The following is a 20500-nucleotide window of genomic DNA, read 5'->3' as shown; positions in this document are numbered from 1 at the left end:
ATTGACTTGTTTAATGTACTTTTGTTGTTTCAGTGCTCAGACTACCTATGGAAGGAGGAGGAACAATCGTTGATATACCAGTAATAAAAAATATACCGATGATAAACATTTACTGCATTTTAAATTCTTATTTAGCATAGTTTACTATTGTCATTCAATTTGTAAACCTCAATCTTTACAGAATTATTTAAAACCAAAAGCAAAAGGTACTGCTCAACATGTGTAAGAGTGGCAGAACTGGACCTTTAGGGCCTGATCCAAAGTCCATTCTGATCAATGGAAAGACTCTCACTGACTTCAAGTGGGGCTTAGATCAGATCTTTGTTAGTTAACATACAGTAGAACCTCAGAGTTACGAACATCTTAGGAATGGAGGTTGTTCACAACTTTGAAATGTTCATAACTCTCAACAAAACGTTATAGTGGTTCTTTCAAAAGCTTACAACTGAACATTGACTTAATACAGCTTTGAAACTTCACTATGCAGAAGAAAAATGCTGCTTTTAACCATCTTTATTTAAATGAAAAAGGCACAGAGACGGTTTCCTTACCTTGTTAATTTTTTAAAAACTTTCCCTATATTTGTTAGTAGTTTACGTTTAATGCAGTACTGTACTGCCTGCTGCTGCCTGATTGCATACTTCCGGTTCCAAATGAGGTGTGTGGTTGATGGGTCATTTTGTAATTCTGGTGTTTGTAACTCTGAGATTCTACTGTAGTTGTTACAAGGCTCAGTTGTGCTATTTATGCACAGGCCTGCATTTCTACCCAGGTTCTCTGATGCATGGGGAGGAGCACACCGCCTCTTTGTGAGGTGTAGCTCTCTGCCAATTTTGTTCTACAGGCTGTTATGGAGGAGGCATCCCCAGAGGAGAGAGCAATCCCATTGTTCCCTTAAATGCAAGGACTGCAACTATACCTGGATCTCTTCTTGTTGTGCAAGGTCAAGGAGATCCTTTGTTCTCTTCTCACTCTGCACACTTCCATAGGAGCCAGGCACAATTTGGCCCATAGTGCTCAGCACAGATATAACACCTTTCTTTGTATACATATTGTAAAAGCAGGTTAGTTATTTTTTACTTATTGATTATAAACTTGAATTGATTTTGGAGTTGTCTGAAGAACACATTTTCCATATATCATGGATCACATGTGTAGAAAGACTTCCACAGGAACTTTATATCTTGGAAGAAATATGAATATTTTTCTTAAAACAAATACAAGTTGAAAAATGTTCCACAACTTTTTTATCCTGAAATTTTAGCATTTGTCTCAACATGGATTAAGACAGGGGTCGGCAACCTTTCAGAAGTGGTGTGCTGAGTCTTCATTTATTCACTCTAATTTAAGGTTTTGTGTGCCAGTAATAAATTTTAACCTTTTTAGAAGGTCTCTTTCTAGAAGTCTATATAATATACAACTATTGTTGTATGTAAAGTTTCAAAATGTTTAGAAGCTTCATTTAAAATTAAATTAAAATGCAGAGGCCCCCGGACCGGTGGCCAGGACCCGGGCAGCGTGAGTGCCAGGGGCGACTCTAGGTATTTTGCCGCCCCAAGCACGGCAGGCAGGCTGCCTTCAGCGGCTTGCCTGTGGGGAGGTCCCCGGTCCCGCAGATTCGGCGGCACACCTGCGGGAGGTCCGCCAAAGCCACGGGACCAGCGGACCCTCCGCAGGCATGCCGGCAAAGGCAACCTGCCTGCCGCCCTCGCGGCGACCGGCAGAGTGCCCCCCCCGTGGCTTGCCGCCCCAGGCACGCGCTTGGCATGCTGGTGCCTGGAGCCACCCCTGGTGAGTGCCACTGAAAATCAGCTCGTGTGCTGCCTTCAGCACACGTGCCATAGTTTGCCTACCCCTGGGTTAAGATAATATTTACCATATTGCAGATCCTTTAAAAAATATTAGAAAACTGCAGTGAAAAGCTGGAGTTGATTAATATTGTTCAAAGTCATTCCGTAACCCTGGTAACTAGGAGTCATTGGTTAAGTCTTTTTTCGGTATTAAAATTTTATGAGGATCAGCCTCATGCAGCTACTGGCACTCTCTGAAGTGTACAAGTTAATTCTTATGCAGAAGGAGCATAATCAATTGCTAGCAAATTAAGGCTCTTTTGAAACAGCTTAAATATAATTCTGAGCAGTTGCAATAAATAAAGCTTTACTGGAAGGTTTTAGATGTATCCTTTTTTATAGATACTTTGAAAAAAACTAAGCAGTTGGATTTTTCTTGGAATTTTAGTCTACATTTATTTTAACTTCTTTTCAAGGGAACATTTTGTATCCGTACTCTAACCAGGCCAAATGGGTTTTTCCAGACTCCACTTGGAAAACAGCTTAGCAAGTGGAAAGGCTATAAACAGCTCCACCTTGTGCTTTTATTCACAAGTGAATGGCATAAGAGTTGTAAGCCTATGGCCAAGAGGGGAAAAGTAGCATCTAAAGAGAATAACATATTACCACTGTAAAAAAAAAAACAACACTTTTAGGTGTGATTGTGTGACCCTATAGAGCCAGCATATTCAAAGATCACAAACTGCAAGAAATTGGGACTAGAAACTTTCAAATTCTAAGGCTCAATCCAGAACCTACTTCAGTGAGATAACAGGAATCAGAAAACTGTTGGATTTCCTGTTGTGATCTAGGAGGCATGTTAGAGAAGGGAGGAGACAGCACTACAATGCCTTGTACTCTAATGATTTCTGGTTGGCACAATGGCTTCTAGGGCGATAGTCAAGTGGGAATAGTTTAAGCTGCTCTAAAACTATGCAAGGATTATAACAGTTCTTGGTTAGCTGCAGGATGGTGACTCCTTAAATGGCTTCTTAGCTCAGCTGTGCCCAGTGCAGGGGCCAGCTGGGAACTACTTCATTAGTTAGAGCAGGCTCTCTTCATGCCCCCTTTCAGCTGGCCCTGCCTCTTCCATGCTGGAGGGTTAGAAGTATTGGTGTAGAGTTGCTACACCTACTCTGCACCAAATATGCATTCCCTCTCTGCTGAAGGAATTCTCAGCTGGAGAAATTCACAGGGTTTCCCTCCCCTTTGCAGTTGTGGAGCATTGCAAAGGGGCCATATCAGACTCTAGAATTGGGCCTGTGTCATTTCTGATTTTTAAGTTACTAACTTTATTAAAATGAGTTCTTTACAGCACAAATTACTGCAATACACAAACATTATAATGTTTAACATTATACACTAAAAGAGAGGGTGACACACATAAAAGACCAGAGAAACCAGCAGAGTTGAGGCAGTAGAGATTATCATAGGTATGTATATTATATACAGTCATTGCAATGATTCTCATTAATTTCATCCTACCTTGCCCATCTTCAGTTAGTTTATGGTTGTATTCCCCATATTCCTCTTACTATTAGGGTGACCAGACAGCAACTGTGAAAAAATAGGATTGGCGGGGCGGGGGGGGCGGTAATAGGCGCCTATATAAGAAAAAGTCCCCAAAAATGGGACTGCCCCTATAAAAATGGGACATCTGGTCACCCTACTTACTATGGTGTTAGAAAACAGATTAAGGGGCTATGAAGTGCCCCTTTACTGTTATGTGCAGGCTCATTCATTGTGTGTTGCAATGTGGGGGTGAGAAAGTGGCAACCAACAAGCTTCCACAACATGCTTCATAAGCTAGAATCCTGGACTCCTCAACAGGGCCACCCAGAGGATTCAGAGGGCCTGGGGCAAAGCAATTTTGGGGGCCTCTTCCATAAAAAAAAGTTGCAATACTATGGAATACTATGTTCTCGGGGGGGCCCCTGCGGGGCATGGGGCAAATTGCCCCACTTGCCCCTCCCCCCACCCCCGGGCGGCCCTGCTCCTCAAAGTCAGAATTCAGACCAGGGCACAACACAAAGATGGCTCTAGTGGCAATACAAGATGACCTCTTTGTGTCCTGGACATAGGTAAGATCTCCATGCTCAGCCTGCTGGATCTTTGACACAGTGGACCGCAAGACACTACTAACACAACTACATGACAAAGCAGGAATAGGTGGCCCAACGCTACAGTGGCTCCAATCATTCCTCTCTAGCTGAACTCACAGAGGTGTGATGGGTAACTGCTTCTCCTCCCTGAAGGCCCTCACTCCTGCAGAGCTCCATATAACACTTCAATATCTATATGAGCCTACTGGGAGATAGTAAGGTACTCTGGGCTCAGCCGCCAAAAGCATGGTGATGACACACAGTTATATATCCCATTCTCAACTGATGCAACCAGATTACTACACAAGAAAATATCAAAAAGGTTCAGTGTCAGGAAGCATGACAATCACATCATGTGTGTTAAAAGTGTTCTGTTTTTTATATAAGAAATATGGTGACTACTGAATTTAATAACATTCATTTGTTCCAAATGCTCACTCTTATTTGTATATTGCCCAGACAATTTTCTAAAACACTGATTGCACAACAGATAACATTTTTCATGAACCTTTGTACTGAAAGCAGCAAAGAAATTATACACACTCATTTCTATGCCACTGTAATATTCCTAGATGAAAATTAACCCAGATGGCTGTTTAAGTTTATTAAATCAGGTCCCTTGTGCTGTCAATAACAGAGTATGTTTATTTATTGACATTGAAAATAAAATCCATCTGTTTTTTTTAAAGAAATGGCATGTTATAGTATTTTATTAGTAAGAAATAATTTTTGTACTTTATCTATGTTACTTCCTGGGACTTTAAAGTCAGCTCTTGGAGAAGTAGGTTTTGCATTGTGGCTACAACATTCCAATTAATTCCATCAATTTTTAAATCCTTTGTAACCCCTCCTTAAAACTCTCCTATGCTGTGATGCCTACAAAATACTTGACAATGGTTTGACAGCTAGTGTGTGGTGTCCACTGCTTATCATGTTAATTAGCATTGTCTTGTTGTTACCTTGTGCTCCCCCACTCTGTTATATCCAACTTTTTTATATACTGAGCCTGTAAGCTCTTTTGCCCAAGAACCATCTTTTATTATGTGTGTACAGTGCCTAACATAATGGGGCTCTGATTTCTGACTGGGGCCTCATGGCTCTCTGCAATACAAATAAATAATATTTAAATAGCAGCGGCACAGACACACATTGAAGGAAAAATTATACCCACCCCAAAACTAGCTATGAAACTGGTCATAGAATTTAAAAGGATGAGATTCTGCCCCATTTTATAACCAATACAGCCCCTTTGACCTCAGTCATTTTGCACGAGTTGCAAGGCAAGACAAAATTAGACCTATGGAATTCATAGAGTAGAAAAGTATTGGTCCAGTGTATCATGTTTTCTTGTCAATAGAGAATATTCCCTTGAATACATTTTCTAGTGTTCAGTCCAGTTTAGTTTTCAATGTTTCAAGTATTTTTATGTCCCCTTGTCATGGGAGACTATTCAAACCCTAATAAATCTTATTTTTACTTTCCTAGAATACAGTTTAAACATTCACTTAGTTATCTGATTCATTATTTCAATTTATACTGCTTAGCACCTTAATTTCTCTCCTCTTTATTGTTTCCACTCTTCTGATAACATAACCCCCTTTGCTGTCTTTCAGCCAAGCTAATTATTTCATCTTTCCCCATAAAACAATCTCTGCTGTTCCTTGACAATTTTTGTTGCTTATTTCTGAACTCTCTCTAATGTATTTTTCTAGTAAGGCAGTCCTTTCAACTGAACCCAATATTTCAGATTCAGTAAGTTGAATCACAACCATTTAGGGCTGGATTTTGCCATCTTTATTCAAGCTGAGTAATACCTTACTCCATGAGTAGTATGACGGGCCAAGGCCAGATGGCTATAGTAAAGTAATGGGAGACAGATATATTATCCACAAGCTAAATAAATCCCTGTGACCAGAATAAGCAAATGGCAGCTGCTCCAGGTCAATTAAGACACCTGGGGCCAATTAAGATCTTTCCAGAAGGCAGGGAGGACAGCTAGGTTGATTGGGATACCTGAAGCCAATCAGGGGCTGGCTGAAACTAGTTAAAAGCCTCCCAGTTAGTCAGGTGGGTGTACATGTCAGGAGCTGTAGGAGGAAGTTTTGCTGTTTGAGAGACTGAGCAGTCTATACATATCAGGCACAAGGAAGAAGGCCCTGAGGTAAGGGTGAAGTGGATCTTGAAGTGGGAGCTGCTGTGCGGATGTAGGCCAGGGAATTGTATATGTCCTGTTTCTAAAAAATCAGCTACCACAGCTGATACTATTAGGGTCCCTGGGCTGGAGCCTGGAGTAGAGGGTGGGCGTGGGCTCCTCCCTTTGCCCCCCTGATTAATCACTGAGAGTGGGAGACAACAGACTGTGCAAGGGAAGGGAGCTTTTCCTCCTATCCCTTGCTAGCTTATGATGAAAATGGTTCAGTAGGCTGTAACCCTTCTCTCTAGAGAGAGAGGGCTACATGAATGGTCACAATGAGCCTCTGAGGCTAGTGAAATCCTCTAGGAAATGTGGGAGCCATGGAGACAAGGACAGAGCTTTGTCACAGTTGTCTCATTTGTTTCAATGAGACAACACAAGTTACAACTCAGTGTGAGTAACAATGACAAACTGACCCATAGAAAGAGCTGCGGATGCAAATGGTGCCCAAATATTACACCGGTCTCTTTTGCTGCCATTGTACATTGCAATTTCATGTCAACTTTGCTGTCAATTGTCACACCTCACTCCAAATCTCTTGGTGTTACCTTTTCCCAGATTTCTACCCTCCCCCCCATAGAATATATGTGCTTTGAGTTATTTTCCCAAAATATATAAGATTGTAATTTTCAAACTTTAGTGATTTTGTTTTCCTCCTAATACTTATTCCATTATTATGGATGCACATGTCATGGCTCCATAACTAAGATTGATTTGAACTCTGAATGCCTACTTTTAGTGCAATCTATTTGTTTATGAAGAATACAATGCATCTGCACAATTACAGCACTTACACTTTAAATACAAAATGAACTTTCTGATCATTTCAGTAAATCCATTAGATTGAGTTAAAAATGGGTTCTTTCATAAATTTAGAACCCTGAGTAAGACTTTTTTTGTCCCAATGATCTCAGCTCAGTTATTACCTATCTAAAACTGGCAGAGGTAAATCTTGTAGATCTGGTACAATGGGTAGGTTTTTTTAAAATAAATATTTAGGGTTAAGTCAGTTTCCCTTTTATCATTCATAACTGAAAATTACTCTTTCAACAGAAGCTGACTTACAAAATTTTCAGAGAAACTCATGAAGAATGAACCTCTAGCAAAATGACTGCCCTCTCCTACTCTTCTTTATGGTACTAAAACCACAGGATACCTTAGTAAAGATAGCTACCACTTTCATTCTCTTGCTCCTTGGAGTGTTCTGCTCTACCTCTTGAAAGCATAGGGCAATCATCTTTCCTAGGCCAGTTTGGCTTTATTCCAGTTGGAAACAACGGGAAGCATTGGCCATTTTTGCTAAGGTCAGCCTGTGGCATCAGTCCCATTGAGAGCAGTGGTAGATGGTGGCTATTTTGAGGCAGCCATCTTAACCATGTACAGCATATATGCCTTAGTCACATTAAAAATAATTGGGTGATAGTGGTCCATTTTAAGAGGACAAGCCTGTGAGACTAATAATGCCTATTTCTTATATGGGACTTTTCATTGTAGGTCTCAAAGCATGTAATATTTAATGTACCAATTCACCAACACCCCTATAAGGTAGTGAAGCAGTAATAGCTCCATTTCACAGATGGGGAACTGAGGCATGGAGACTAAATGATCTTATGCAAGCCGCACAAAGTCCATGCTGGAGCAAGGAATTGAACCAGCTCTCTACTCTCCTCACCCACAGCTCTAGCCCAGGGACCATCCTTCCCATTCACTACGTTTCTTGTTGGAGATTTTGTGTCTTCCCTCTGCTGAAAGAGAAACCTATTATGAAGAATAATGGCAAAAAATGGCTCTTAATCCAGATATTTATTTTTTCAAACCTACTTGTTGCATCATATCTATTTAACAGGGAGGGCATATAGGGAAAGTATGTGTGCACACAACACATGTGAATGGGAGTGTGGAAGGCAGGAGGGAGACAACTGAGGCTCTTTGTGCAGGGTAATGTAGAGAACAGAAAAGGAAAACTAGGGTGTAGAGGTCTACACTCCCTGCACTATATGCTGCTCTGGTAATGCAAAGCTTTAAACCAAGCTTAACTGGCCAGTCTGCTCTTGCTTTTTATGCTGCTCCAAAATGACAGCATCCAGAGTAAAGCTGTAAATCTACTCCTGAAATTTAAAATAAATAAATCTCAGGTTGACAAACTATATTTCTAACAATGTGAAGATATGCAGTATAGTAGCATTTGGGTTGGGTTTCTTGTATAGTGTTCATATGTGACATTTTTAGTCATTTTAAAAAACAAAGATTTCCAGATAACAAACTAGTTTTAAGATGAAGATAAGGTCAGAGCTGCTAGACCCCAGCAGGGGCAAGGCTGGCCAATAACCTGATTTCCTTGCCCTTAGATGAATTCTCTCCTCCTGTGCAGCTGCTCCTAAGTCTTTATCTAGTGTGGTAGATATATCTAAATTTCCCATGGGAAAGAAGGTCCTTCTGTGATTACAGCTCTCCTTACAGTCATACTAAAAAGCTGCAGACATTTTCAGATGAACGCATCTCAAATCAAGGAGTTGAGGAGTGGGAGAGGGGGAATTCCTGCCTAAGCAGAGCAGCAGTTTTATCTCACATAGGTGCATAAGAAAAATAAGCATCTCCTTCTGCAATTTTTTTAAATAAAATGAGAACTTGTTTGGAAAGTTTAACACTTAATAAGAGTTAAAATGCTTGTCTATAGAATTTAGCTTTTTCTGTCTAGTTGAATTTTAAAGAGATATTTACAATGGGCTTCCATTTATTTGGCAGCCAAAATAGTTTAAACTTAATTAAAGCAAATTTTATGTCTTTCCATTACATAGTACCACAGTTTCTTTTGAGAGATTCAACTACATCCACATTTTAAGGATACGTTCATTGTATTAAAGTGCATCTGATATTAGAAATTAATAATACAGTACTTGGAAATATTTTCACAGTTGCTTTTTTGAGCAGTGTCCTCTCTTTAAATTGGACTGATACTTTTTTTTTGCAAATGAATGACCATCATGCATTTTTTAATATATGCACAGTGAGTATTTTCTCCTTACTGTATTTTAAATTTTGTAATTGATAGGTCTCCTTTTAAATAAAGGAGATCAAAAGACCAGTAGTTTTATTTATGTTGCTCCTCTTCTGTGTGCACAAGAACATAACTTAGCATCTATGAGACTTTCTTTGTAGTGATCAAAGCCTCATTTTACAGATGAGAAAATGGAAGTGCAGCTGGTGTCAAGTATACTTTGGACATATTGCATGAGGGTGACAATATGCAGTATGTCCCTGCTGCAGCAAATGTGAGCATGAAAACATAATTATCTTTGTTTGCCTCATCCAAACTGCCATTTACTTCAATAAAAAAGTGATACTATTGCTGCCGTCCTTATCTATCTATCCCTCCTTCCTCCCTGCAATACTTGAGATGACAAGATTGCAAAAATAATTATTTGTAATACAAAGTTGCAACAATCAAGAGATGTGTGAGAAGTGGTGTTTATACCCTTGACCAACATGGGTGCAGAGCACAGGACTAATGAGGTAAGAACCTTTTACTACCTCTTATGGGCCCTGAAAGTTCTATCTGTGGCTCTGAGGAAATCTGTCAGCTTCCTGAATGAAGAGATTCTATTTCTGCCTTGTGCTTTGAGGTAAAATGGGTGTGGTTCCAGGGCACCATGCTTATTGTGTCTCATTTTTAAACTGATTTGCAATATTAACATGCCCATTTTACAAGTAAAAATATGCTTTCTAACTGCTGGTCCTGCAAACCCAGCTTGGACTCTGAAAATCAAGCTGGATTCATTCATTCTTACATTGTCAATTGTGATAACGATTCTGGTTAAATTATGCCTTCACTCATACCTGTGCAGTCATTTTGAGTCTGATTCTCCAGAATCGCTATCAGTGTAAAGGTTTTTTCTGAATTCAGTTTCTCTCTGTTAGAGAATTCCCCCAGCAAGGGCAATCATTGGGTGGTGGGGGGTAGTTAGGAGCTGATATAGTCACTCCCTAACGGGGGGAGCACGGACAAGGGAAATGAGGTATAACCAAGATGTATCTACAACCTGTCCATCTTCAACTGATGTAACTTGCATTGAGGGATGAGATTGGCACAGAATGGCCCCAGTACAAGGTGACTAATCCACTGAAATCAATGGGAGCTTTGCCATTGATTTGAATAGGGGCAGGCATAGGCCCATAATTCCAATAGGTCCCAAATTAATTATGAGATGAAGCTATTGTGAAGCACGTTATAATGCATTTTCTCAAACCAACAGAACTTTGGTGAACCAAGTGCTTTTCAAAACAGCAAAGGCCTGACAGTGTTGTAAGTTGAAGTCACTCCACTGAAATCAACGGAATAACACCAAAGCAGGTGAGGGGAGAATCAAGCCCCCAAATGCCTGTCGTCTTATGGATTAAGAGCATGCAAAAATGCCATTTCTGAAAATTACATAACTTCCCATTTTGAACAAGGGATAACCCATCTAAAACTGACAGAATAACATATTGTCTGCTATTCTCATAATGTCAACTGATTTTTTTAAAGTTATAAGTATCTGTGTCCATACTGAAAACAAAGGCTGAAACTCAGCCTTATTTATATAATTCCCTAAAAAAGGTGCTGATGGTATCCCTGTGGTCTAACAAGAGCACAGAATGTCTCGCATACAGGAATGTGAAGTACAGACCACACAAACTCAAATGCTCTTTCCCAACTCCTAGGGATAAAGATTTGCCATGCTTACCAGTAGCTGCTTCTGGTGAAAAGATTAGGTTCCACTTTCTAGATTAAGTTTTGTCTGTTCTTTCTTTCAGCTGAAGTGATGGTTCTGCCTTGGTTGGGAGTGACTATAGACTGAAAACTGATGAGGCTGGGTAAGATCATGTGGTTGAGAGGGATAGAGTAATAAATGATAAATAGTAGCCTTTCACAGAAGTCCAAGCTAAACCCCAAGTCCTCATTATAATAATTCCCAGAAGGGAAGATGGGATGTACACAACATTCAAATCCAAATTTCATATTATGAAATTGAATTTAACTCAAATTTTGGAATTTGTCCCAAGCTGAATATAAATGAACACACAACCCACATGGTGTCAAGTATCAGAGGGGTAGCCGTGTTAGTCTGGTTCTGTAGAAACAGCAAAGAATCCTGTGGCACCTTATAGGCTTGCATCTGAAGAAGTGGGTATTCACCCACGAAAGCTCATGCTGCAAAACGTCTGTTAGTCTATAAGGTGCCACAGGATTCTTTGCTGCTTCTACACAACCCACAGAGAGCCATTCCCACTGTATTTCCAGTATACAATACAATTTCCAGTAAACATATACTGCAAAATACCTGAAGGCAAAATGTTTTTTGTGGTATTCCATGTTGTGATAGCACCATTTCATAAGCATGGTGAAGCATTCATTAAGAGTTCCAGATGGAAAATTGTGTGGCAGACAGTGAGAGAAGAAAACAGCAGGATACAAGATGAACATAAGACAGGCAAAGATAGAAAGGGCAGAAGAGAGATTACCCAAAGAGAAAATAATGAAAATGTCTCAGATATAGGACAATACAAAATAGGGAAAAAAGCCTACAGAGGCAATATTCTTCTTTGTATACAGATATGAATACTGGACTCAAAATTTCAAACCAAATATGAATCTGAGACCTGTCCTCCAGAAACTTTCTTCCAGGTTTTTGCCATTCTGGAAGAGGTACTCAAATGGAAGCAAGAGTAATCCAGTGGGGAACCAGCTAGCACTGGCAAAATTAGGGATGGCCCTATGTTATATAGGGTAGATAGTTATAGTCTCTAAGGTTCTATAATTGAAATGCCTGAACCCGGCTTGAGCTATCTAAACAGAACTGTGTGTTGGCACAAAACTTCTAACGGTCCTAGATTTTTGAGATTGCTTTTAATATTTAAAGAGAGCAGTTACTATTTCCTGAGTAAATGGCAAATGATTTTTAATAGCAATGTCTGTCATGTTTGGCACCTCATTTAACATTCCCTTTTTAGATTCCATTTATGCTCCCTATTATTCCTGCCTTACTCACTCTTGACTTGAATTCATGGCATCTGGTTACCAGCTGAGAATTAGACAAACGTGTATTCCTTTCTTCTGCCATCACTTTGCTCGTGGACTCTTCTCCCTCATGTGCAGCCTGAAATGCTGGGCTTAAGTGATCTGGAGGATCTTGCATGCCCCTCTGTGCTGATTTTTACCTTCAACCTTATTTAGGCAAAACTCCCACTGAAATTTATTATAGTAGATATTAAATTATAAGGGGACAATCAGTTTATTAATTGGCTGGAAAAATACTTTTTAAGGGATGCTGTTAAACTATCCCTTTACCACAAGTCTAGTACATGTGCCTAACTCTTTATCACTATTTAATTTAGTAATATATAACATGAAGACAGATAGCTGGAGGCAAGTAAATTTAGAAAATATACAACAGGTGGGATATTAAAAAAAAAATCACCTTTTGAAATCAATCCCAAGACTTCAATGGGAAGAGAGTTGGTCCCGAGCTGGCACTTTTGAAAATCTCATGCTAGAAGTATAAACTTTGTCATTACAGTTCTACATTGAGTCCTGTGTATGGCTCTATCTCCAGATAATGCCAGGTATATACTATACTATACTTTACATTTGGTACCTCTACTGTCATAGTGGCCCTCAAATTTCTTGACTTCACTAATTGTCAACAAGCCCCCCATTTCCTCTCTATCACTCCACACGTGTATAGGGCAAGGTTTCACCATGGGAGAAAGGCTCCATCAGACACAAATGAGATGGAGCAGGTTTACCAGAAAAGAAACTGGGCAAGAACCAGAACTGTAAGTTTGAGGCCTCTAAGAAAGGGTAGGAGTAAAAGAAACATGATTTTGATCTATTGCTGTTACCAACAAACAAATGCACTCAGGGACATCTTTCAAAAGAGGGGAAATAAGCATTCTTGCACTGTCCATCTACTGTGCTCACAACCTCCACCATAGTTGTGCATGCAAAACAATGGTAAACCTAGAAAAAACCCATTATTACCTCCTGCCCAGAAATCTGGGCACAGAGCAGTGGATTATGTCAGAGAGAGCAGATTATTTTCTGCTCCAATCCCTCCGGAGGAATATATGTGTTGATAATATATGTGCAGATGGTACCGCAGAGCTGATACACTGCCACTGCACATAGTGTCTTGCATAGGTGGATCTCTACAATACAATCTGGACCATAATTTTAACTTGACAGAGCCCCTTTAACTGTATGAGCCAGCTGAAATTTAAGGATTTAGTTTATGTGCTTTCCTAAATGGATCTTTTTTTCTTAACAGAAATAGGCTCCATTCAATTAACCTAATGCAAAAATATATAGAGACTACCCATTCACAAAATGGCAGACCAATAGAGTTTAGCTGAGCTCCTGTGTGTGTACAAAAAATTAAATATGAACACAAGGAATAATTAATCCTGTCTCAGTTAAAATGAGGTAGGATCAGAGGCTAAAATGGGGAAAGAACAAGTTAAAAATTACGTATACCAGTTAAATGTGTTCAAGTCACCAGGGCATGATGAAAGACATCTTAGATTGCTCAAGGAGCTGACTGAAGAGATATCTGAGCCATTAGCGATTATCATGGAAGATGGGTGAGATTCCAGAGGACTGGAAAAGGGCAAATATAGTACCAATCTATAAAAACAGGAATAAGGACAACCCTGGAAATTACAGACCAGTCAGTTTAACTTCAGTGCCCAGAAAGATAATGGAGCAAATAATCAATTTGCCAACACGTAGAAGAAGATAAGGTGATAAGTAACAAGTCAGCACAGATTTGTCAAGAACAAATTGTGTCAAACCAACCTAAGAGCTAGGGGCGGCTCTATGTATTTTGCCACCCCAAGCACGGCAGGAAGGCAGCTTTCAGCAGCATTCCTGCGGGAGGTCTGCTGGTAACATGGATTTGGCGGCATGCCTGCAGGAGGTCTGCCGGTCCCGTGCCTTCGGCATCCCCGCTGCCTGGAGCTGCCCCTGCTAATAGCTTTCTTTGACAGGGCAGGGGGAAGCAGTAGATGTGGTATATATATTGACTTTAGTAAGGCTTTTGATACTGTCTTGCATGACCTTATATATAGAAACTAGGGAAAGCTACTATAAGGTGGGTGTATAACTGGTTGGAAAATCATTCTCAAAGAATAGTCATCCATTGTTCACAGTCAAGATGGAAAGGGCATATCAAGTGGGTTCCTGCAGGGATCAGTTTCGGTCCAGTTCTGTTCAATATCTTCAGCAAGGATTTAGATAATGGCATAAACAGTACACTTATAAAGTTTGTGGACAATACCAAGCTGGGAGGGGTTGCAAGTGCTTTGGAGGATAGGATTAAAATTCAAATGATCTGGACAAACTGGAGAAATAGTCTGAAATAAACAGGATGAAATTTAATAAGGATAAATGCAAAGTACTCCACTTCGCAAGAAACAATCAGTTGCACATGTAATGGGAAATTACTGCCGAGGAAGGAGTACTGCAAAAAGGGATCTGGGGGTGGATCACAAGCTAAATGTGAGTCAACAGTGTAACACCGTGGTCAAAAAAGCAAATATTCTGGGATGTATTAGCAGGAATACTGTAAGCAAGACACAAGAAGTAATTCTTCTGCTCTACTCTGTGCTGATTGGGCATCAGCTGGTGTATTGTGTCCAGTTCTGGGCACTAAATTTCAGGAAAGATGTGGACAAATTGGAGGAAATCCAGAGAAGAGCAACAAAAATTATTAAAGGTCTAGAAAACATGACCTATAAGGGAAGATTGAAAAAAATGGGTTTGTTTAGTCTGGAGAAGAGAAGGCTGAGAGGAGACATGAGAACAGTTTTCAAATACATAAAAGGTTGTTACAAGGAGGATGGGAAAACATTTCTCCTTAACGTCTGAGGATAGGACAAGAAGCAATGGGCTTAAATTGCAGCAATGGTGGTCTAGGTTGGACATTAGGAAAAACTTTGTAACTGAAAGGGTATTAAGCACTGAAATAACTTGTGTAGGGAGGTTGTGGAATCCCCGTCATTGCAGATTTTTAAGAGGAAGTTAGACAAACACCTGTCAGGGATGGTCTAGATAATACTTAGTCCTGCCTTAAGTGGAGAGGACTGGACTAGAAGACCATTCGAGGTCCCTTCCAGTCCTACAATTCTATGATTCTTACCAGCTGCAATCTACACACTGTCATTTTCAACAATGTTAGGAGAAATACAATGACGACCCAGAAGGTAAATGCCATATCAAACATGCATCTGTAAATACCTCCATTTCCACCTCCCCAAATGTAAACTTTCATATTTTTTATTCTGTTAAAAACTAGGTTTGTGTTTGGGGTTTGGGGAAAGCCTCAATTCTACTATATAGAATTGTTGGAGTCTTCAACTACTATATATTTATTACTTAAATCTGTAATACAAAAGCATGCAGAATAACAATAGCACTATTTATAAAGTGCTGAAAATGTCAATGACAGCAAATATGTAATTGTACCACAATAAAAACATTTTGTTACCCTTTCACTGCACACCCTTTCCTCCTGTTTTTTGTTATATTAATATAGATCTCCATCCTGCTTAACTTTAAAGCACATGAGGTGTTCCACTGGAGTCAATACCTACTCATGTGCTTAAAGTTAAGTGAATGTGGAAGTGTTTGCAAGATCAGTGCCTTAGACTGTAAGGTCTGTAGTGACTGCACCCAATCCTGGCTGGGTCTTTGGGTTATATGGTAATAATAGGAATTTATTCAAATATAGTTGTAGAAAGTCTGCATAATATGACAAAGATTAAGAAATACCCAGGCATTCAGTTCAATTCTTATTTTATACTTTTCTTTTCTGGTTAGGTTTGAGATCTTCACAGAGACATTATCTAAGCATGTGGTGGGAGTGTTTTAATTATCTTGAAATGTGTAGGTTATTTTGCTCATCATGTGGAGCACTCGACTAGGGAACTAGCTTTTTTTCCACAGAACACTTCAGTGGAGCAGGAGCAGGCCCACGTTGTAGTCAATGGGAGTCTGTCATGGACTTCAGTATCAGGACCTAAAAAGAACAGCTACTTACCCTTCAGTAATTGTGGCTCTTTGAGACATGTTATCCACCTGGATTCCACTCTTGGTGCACATGTGCTTTAGAATGATTCTTTTGGCCAGCAGTGTCTGTTGGGGCAGCACTTACATCCTAGACGTCCTCATGTCTCCCAGGGTATAAATGGCAGAGCAGGCCAACCATCCCTCAGTCCTTTTGCCAATACATTAACCCAGAGAAGTAGGAATCTGTAGCAGTGTAGAAGGTGGGTGGACAATACATCTCAAAGAACCACAGTAAATGTAAGGTAAGTAACTGCTCTTTCTTATCAAATGATTGTCCACATGGATTCCACTCCTGGGGACTAAAAAGCAGTTTTATGATTGTTTGAACAGGGCTCTTGATACCCACCTCCAAGAAATGACTTCAGGATAGCCCTATCAAAATGGGCATCCTGTGTGGAAGACTTTACCAAAAGAACAGTAACTTGAAAGTCTGTGGACCAAACTCCATACAGCTGCCCTAGAGATTTGAGAAACAAGGATGTTCTTCAAAGAGGAACCCTGAGCTCTAATGGAATGAGCTCTCACATGGGTAGGTGGCTCTAACTTGGTTAGTTCATAACATGTTTATAATGGGGTGGGGGGCATATTTAGTGAGGTCCTGCAAGAGTCTGTCTTGGCTCCCATACCATTCAATATATTCATTAATGATTTGGACAATGGAGTGGAGAGTAGGCTTATAAAATCTGTGGATGACACAAAGCGGGGAGGGGTTACTAGCAATTTAGAGGACAGGCCTAGAATTCAAAAACATCTTAAATTGGAGAATTGATCTGAAATCAACTAGATGAAATTCAATACAAACAAGAGCAAAATAGTACACCTAGGAAAAAAAAATCAAATGCACAACTACAAAAGAGGAAATAACTGACTAGGCAGTAGTGCTGCTCAAAAGGTTCTGGGTCTTACAGTGGGTCACAAACTGAATATGAGTCAACAATGTGATGCAATTGCTAAAAAGGCTAATAATCTGGGGTATACTAACAGGAATGTCATATGTAAGACACAGGATGCAACTGTCCTGCTCTAGCTGGTGTTGGTGAAGTCAGCTGGAGTACTGTATCCAGTTTTTGGCACCACATTTTAAGAAAGATGTAGACAACTTGGAGAAAGTCCCGAGAAAAGCAATAATGCTGATGAAAAGTTTAGAATACCCAACCTATGAGGAAAGGTTAAAAAACCGGGGCATGTTTAGTTTTGAGAAAAGAACTGAAGGGGGACTTGTAACAGCTGATAAATAAGTTAAGGACTGTTATTAAAAACGACAGTGATTGATCTCCATGTACACTGAAGGCAGGAAAAGTAGTAATAGGATTAATCCGCAGCAAGGAAGATTTAGGTTAGCTATTAGAAGTACATTTCTAGCTATAAGGCTAGTTGAGCACAGCAGTAGGCTTCCAAGGGAGGTTGTGAAGTCTCTGTCATTGGAGGTTTAAGAACAGGTTAGACAAACACCTGTCAGGGATGGTCTAGGCATACCTGGTCCTGTCTCAGTGCAGGGGTTAGGCTGGATGACTCCTTTTAGCCCACTGTTTCCATGATTTCTATGTTTTCATGCAGTTGGACACACATTCTTCTAAATATCTAATTACCTCCCTATGTGAACCACAGGCCCTGAGTTTGAATTCCATTTCTATTCTATATAGGTTCTTATATTGCATTTACTTCTGTAATATCTGAGCATCTCCCAGTAGTACATTAAGCAATCTGTCACATTTGTTTCATTTTATTTTTATAAAATCAATGGACAAAGAACTAAGGCCCAGGTCTTAAAAGGTATTTAGGTTGAAAGCTGTTGAAATCAATGGAAGTTAGACAGTTAAATATCTTTAAGGATCTGGGCCTAACTCCAACCTTTATGCTCTCAGATGGGGGATGTGAGGACATCTAAGGTGAAGGCATGGCTGCAACAGGCACTGCTGACAAAAAGAACCTGATCTTGTGCATATGGGGCACATACGCACCAGGAGTGGACAATCACTTGAAGAATCTAATGTTTGCTACAGTCAAAACTGCTATTTATGCATTACAACATATCAAAACAATCATGAGTTTTATTCGACTTCTGTATAATTTAGAGATGAAATCCAACTGTAATATTTAGATCCTGGTCTGTCTTCCCCAAAGTTCAGTGGTATTTAGATCCAGAAACTGGGTTCAGAAATACCAGCCATCTCTCAAATTTGTATCTGCATCTGGATTCCAAGCCTCACATTTCCAAATGTTCAGAGTATGCCCATCTCTACTAATGTATAAAGTGTACCCATTTATCTTAGTTCATTATGCCCAGGTATTACGATAATATTTTGCCTTTAAATAGCACCATTTATATAAAGATTTTAAAGTAATTTACAAACTTTCCTCTATGAAATCCCACTGAATCATAATAAGAGCATTTTAAATACACTTTTGTGTTTATAATATATTAAGTCATAGACTGAAGACACTTACCCCTGCAAAGTGTTAACTCGACCCCCCCCACCAAACTGAATAAGAATTAAGTGTTGATAAAGACAATAGTTCAGTATTCATAAACTTGCAAAATACAATTTCATTTTTATAGTGTTTTAAAAAATTCTATATGAATTAAAGAAATAGGGAAAATAGAGTAGATTTTTTGTTTTTAAATGTTAAATAAAAAGGAACAAAATATATTTTTGTGTAGTCTAAGTCATGAGAAATACAATATTTTACCCACCTCTTTACGTCATCTTCCATTTTCTTTTCAACCTATTACATTCTTCTGTATTTTTCAGTCTATATATTATTATTTAGGCCCCAATCCTGCAAACGCTTATGCACAAGTTTACACACAGAGACTACTCATATGCTTAAATGTAAGCATGTGTGTAAGTGGCCGGAGATTTGGGACTTAGGGTGCGTCAGAAGGAAAAATTCAAGAAACACGGGAACAGCCACACCAATCAGACAAGTTGTCTGTACACTAGCCTGTCTCTGACAATGGCCATTACCAGAATCTTCAGAGAAAGAGGCAAGGACCTTCCTAATGGACAATTATGGAATAACCTGCCCATTCACTAACCCCTGTAAGTCAGTGGTCACCTTATAACCTGAAGCATGAGTGTTTACATCCTTTATATATTTGAAACATAGCTAATATAACCACAGATATCTAATACTTTTTTGAATCTTGTTAAGCTTCTTGGACTCAATGATATGTTGTGGCAATGAGTTCCACAAGCTGATTATGGATTGTGGCTGGATTTTCAAAGGTGCAATAGGGAGTTAGGTTCCAGCTTTGAACTCCTATTCAGAGATGGGTACCTAATTCCCTTAGGCTTCTCTCAAAATCCTAGCCTCTCTTAAAAAAAAGTAATTTAAAATTAGTGGGGGGTTTTAGCTTTTAATTTTCGTGACTATTCCATTGTTTTTGTATTATTAGGAATGGTAAACAAAAGTACCTGATTTTTGTTCTCTGACATTCCTTATTGCATTGACGTCTATTATGTCCTCTCATACTTATCTCTTCTCTAAATGAAACAGTCCTAATCTTTTCAAACTCTCCTCATATGGAAGTCTTTCAGGTGATATAACAACTTTAATTGCCCATCTCTCTAGATTTCTATTTCTGATATATCTTTTTTGACATGGTGTGATAACATTTAAAAGTGTTGCAGTTGAAGGTGTACCATCAATTAACATAATAAATAACATTAAAAGATTATCAATATTGTTTTGTATTATTTTTGACACTGACATTAGTGGGAGCAGGATCAGACCCTAAAGTTATAGCTATAGTACAAGGAGGCCTGCCGCCAATATCCTTTAATTTTATCTCCAAAAATCATGCATCAACCTGGATATTACATGCCGACCTGCCCAACTTCATTAATTGCTGCTGTTGTGCCTAAGTAAGCTTTCTGGTGGCAACAGTGATTAGTTAGAGTAATTAATTTTAGGTTCAGGTATAAAAGCCATGACAAGTTCTATAATAACAACTTTTAATATTTTACAAAAGAAATTCCTTAACATTTTTTCCCTGTGAAAATAATGTTACTGAAAAACCATAGAAAATTCATTACAATACAAAAATCACTCAATGGTAATAAAACATTTCCCACAATAGTGGTTAATTCCAACATTTTTTAAAAAGAAGCCCAAATATTAGGATGCATTAATAAAGCACAAATTAAATATAGACACAGACAAAGCCACAAAACATGTGTCAAACAAATAGGGGTTAAAATGCAACTGTATTTCACACAGACACCAAGTCACCTCAACATAATAAATTATCAGACATAAATTATAA

At 39.2% G+C, this 20500-nt stretch overlaps 1 protein-coding gene and 1 long non-coding RNA gene across 4 annotated transcripts in view; one reads left to right on the top strand and one right to left on the bottom strand.

Annotated features, from left to right (window-relative positions):
- The window catches only part of ADAMTS20 (ADAM metallopeptidase with thrombospondin type 1 motif 20), a 165366-nt gene that overhangs the window by 21853 nt on the left and 123013 nt on the right, over positions 1-20500 (bottom strand). The window lies entirely within an intron of this gene.
- LOC120389414 lies at positions 6014-18883 on the top strand. Of its 3 annotated transcripts, XR_005590910.1 has the most exons (7): positions 6014-6092; positions 9307-9638; positions 10379-10476; positions 10920-10979; positions 16342-16472; positions 16561-16759; positions 18096-18883. It is a non-coding gene; the product is annotated as an uncharacterized LOC120389414 (long non-coding RNA). The 3 variants fall into 3 exon arrangements; XR_005590908.1 differs by lacking the exon at positions 16342-16472; XR_005590911.1 differs by lacking the exons at positions 10920-10979; positions 16342-16472.

The sequence above is a fragment of the Mauremys reevesii genome, linkage group 1, assembly GCF_016161935.1.
Source record: "Mauremys reevesii isolate NIE-2019 linkage group 1, ASM1616193v1, whole genome shotgun sequence".
NCBI lineage: Eukaryota > Metazoa > Chordata > Testudines > Geoemydidae > Mauremys > Mauremys reevesii.
The sequence above is the reverse complement of the archived record's forward strand: the minus strand, read 5'-3'. Positions and strand labels throughout refer to the sequence as shown.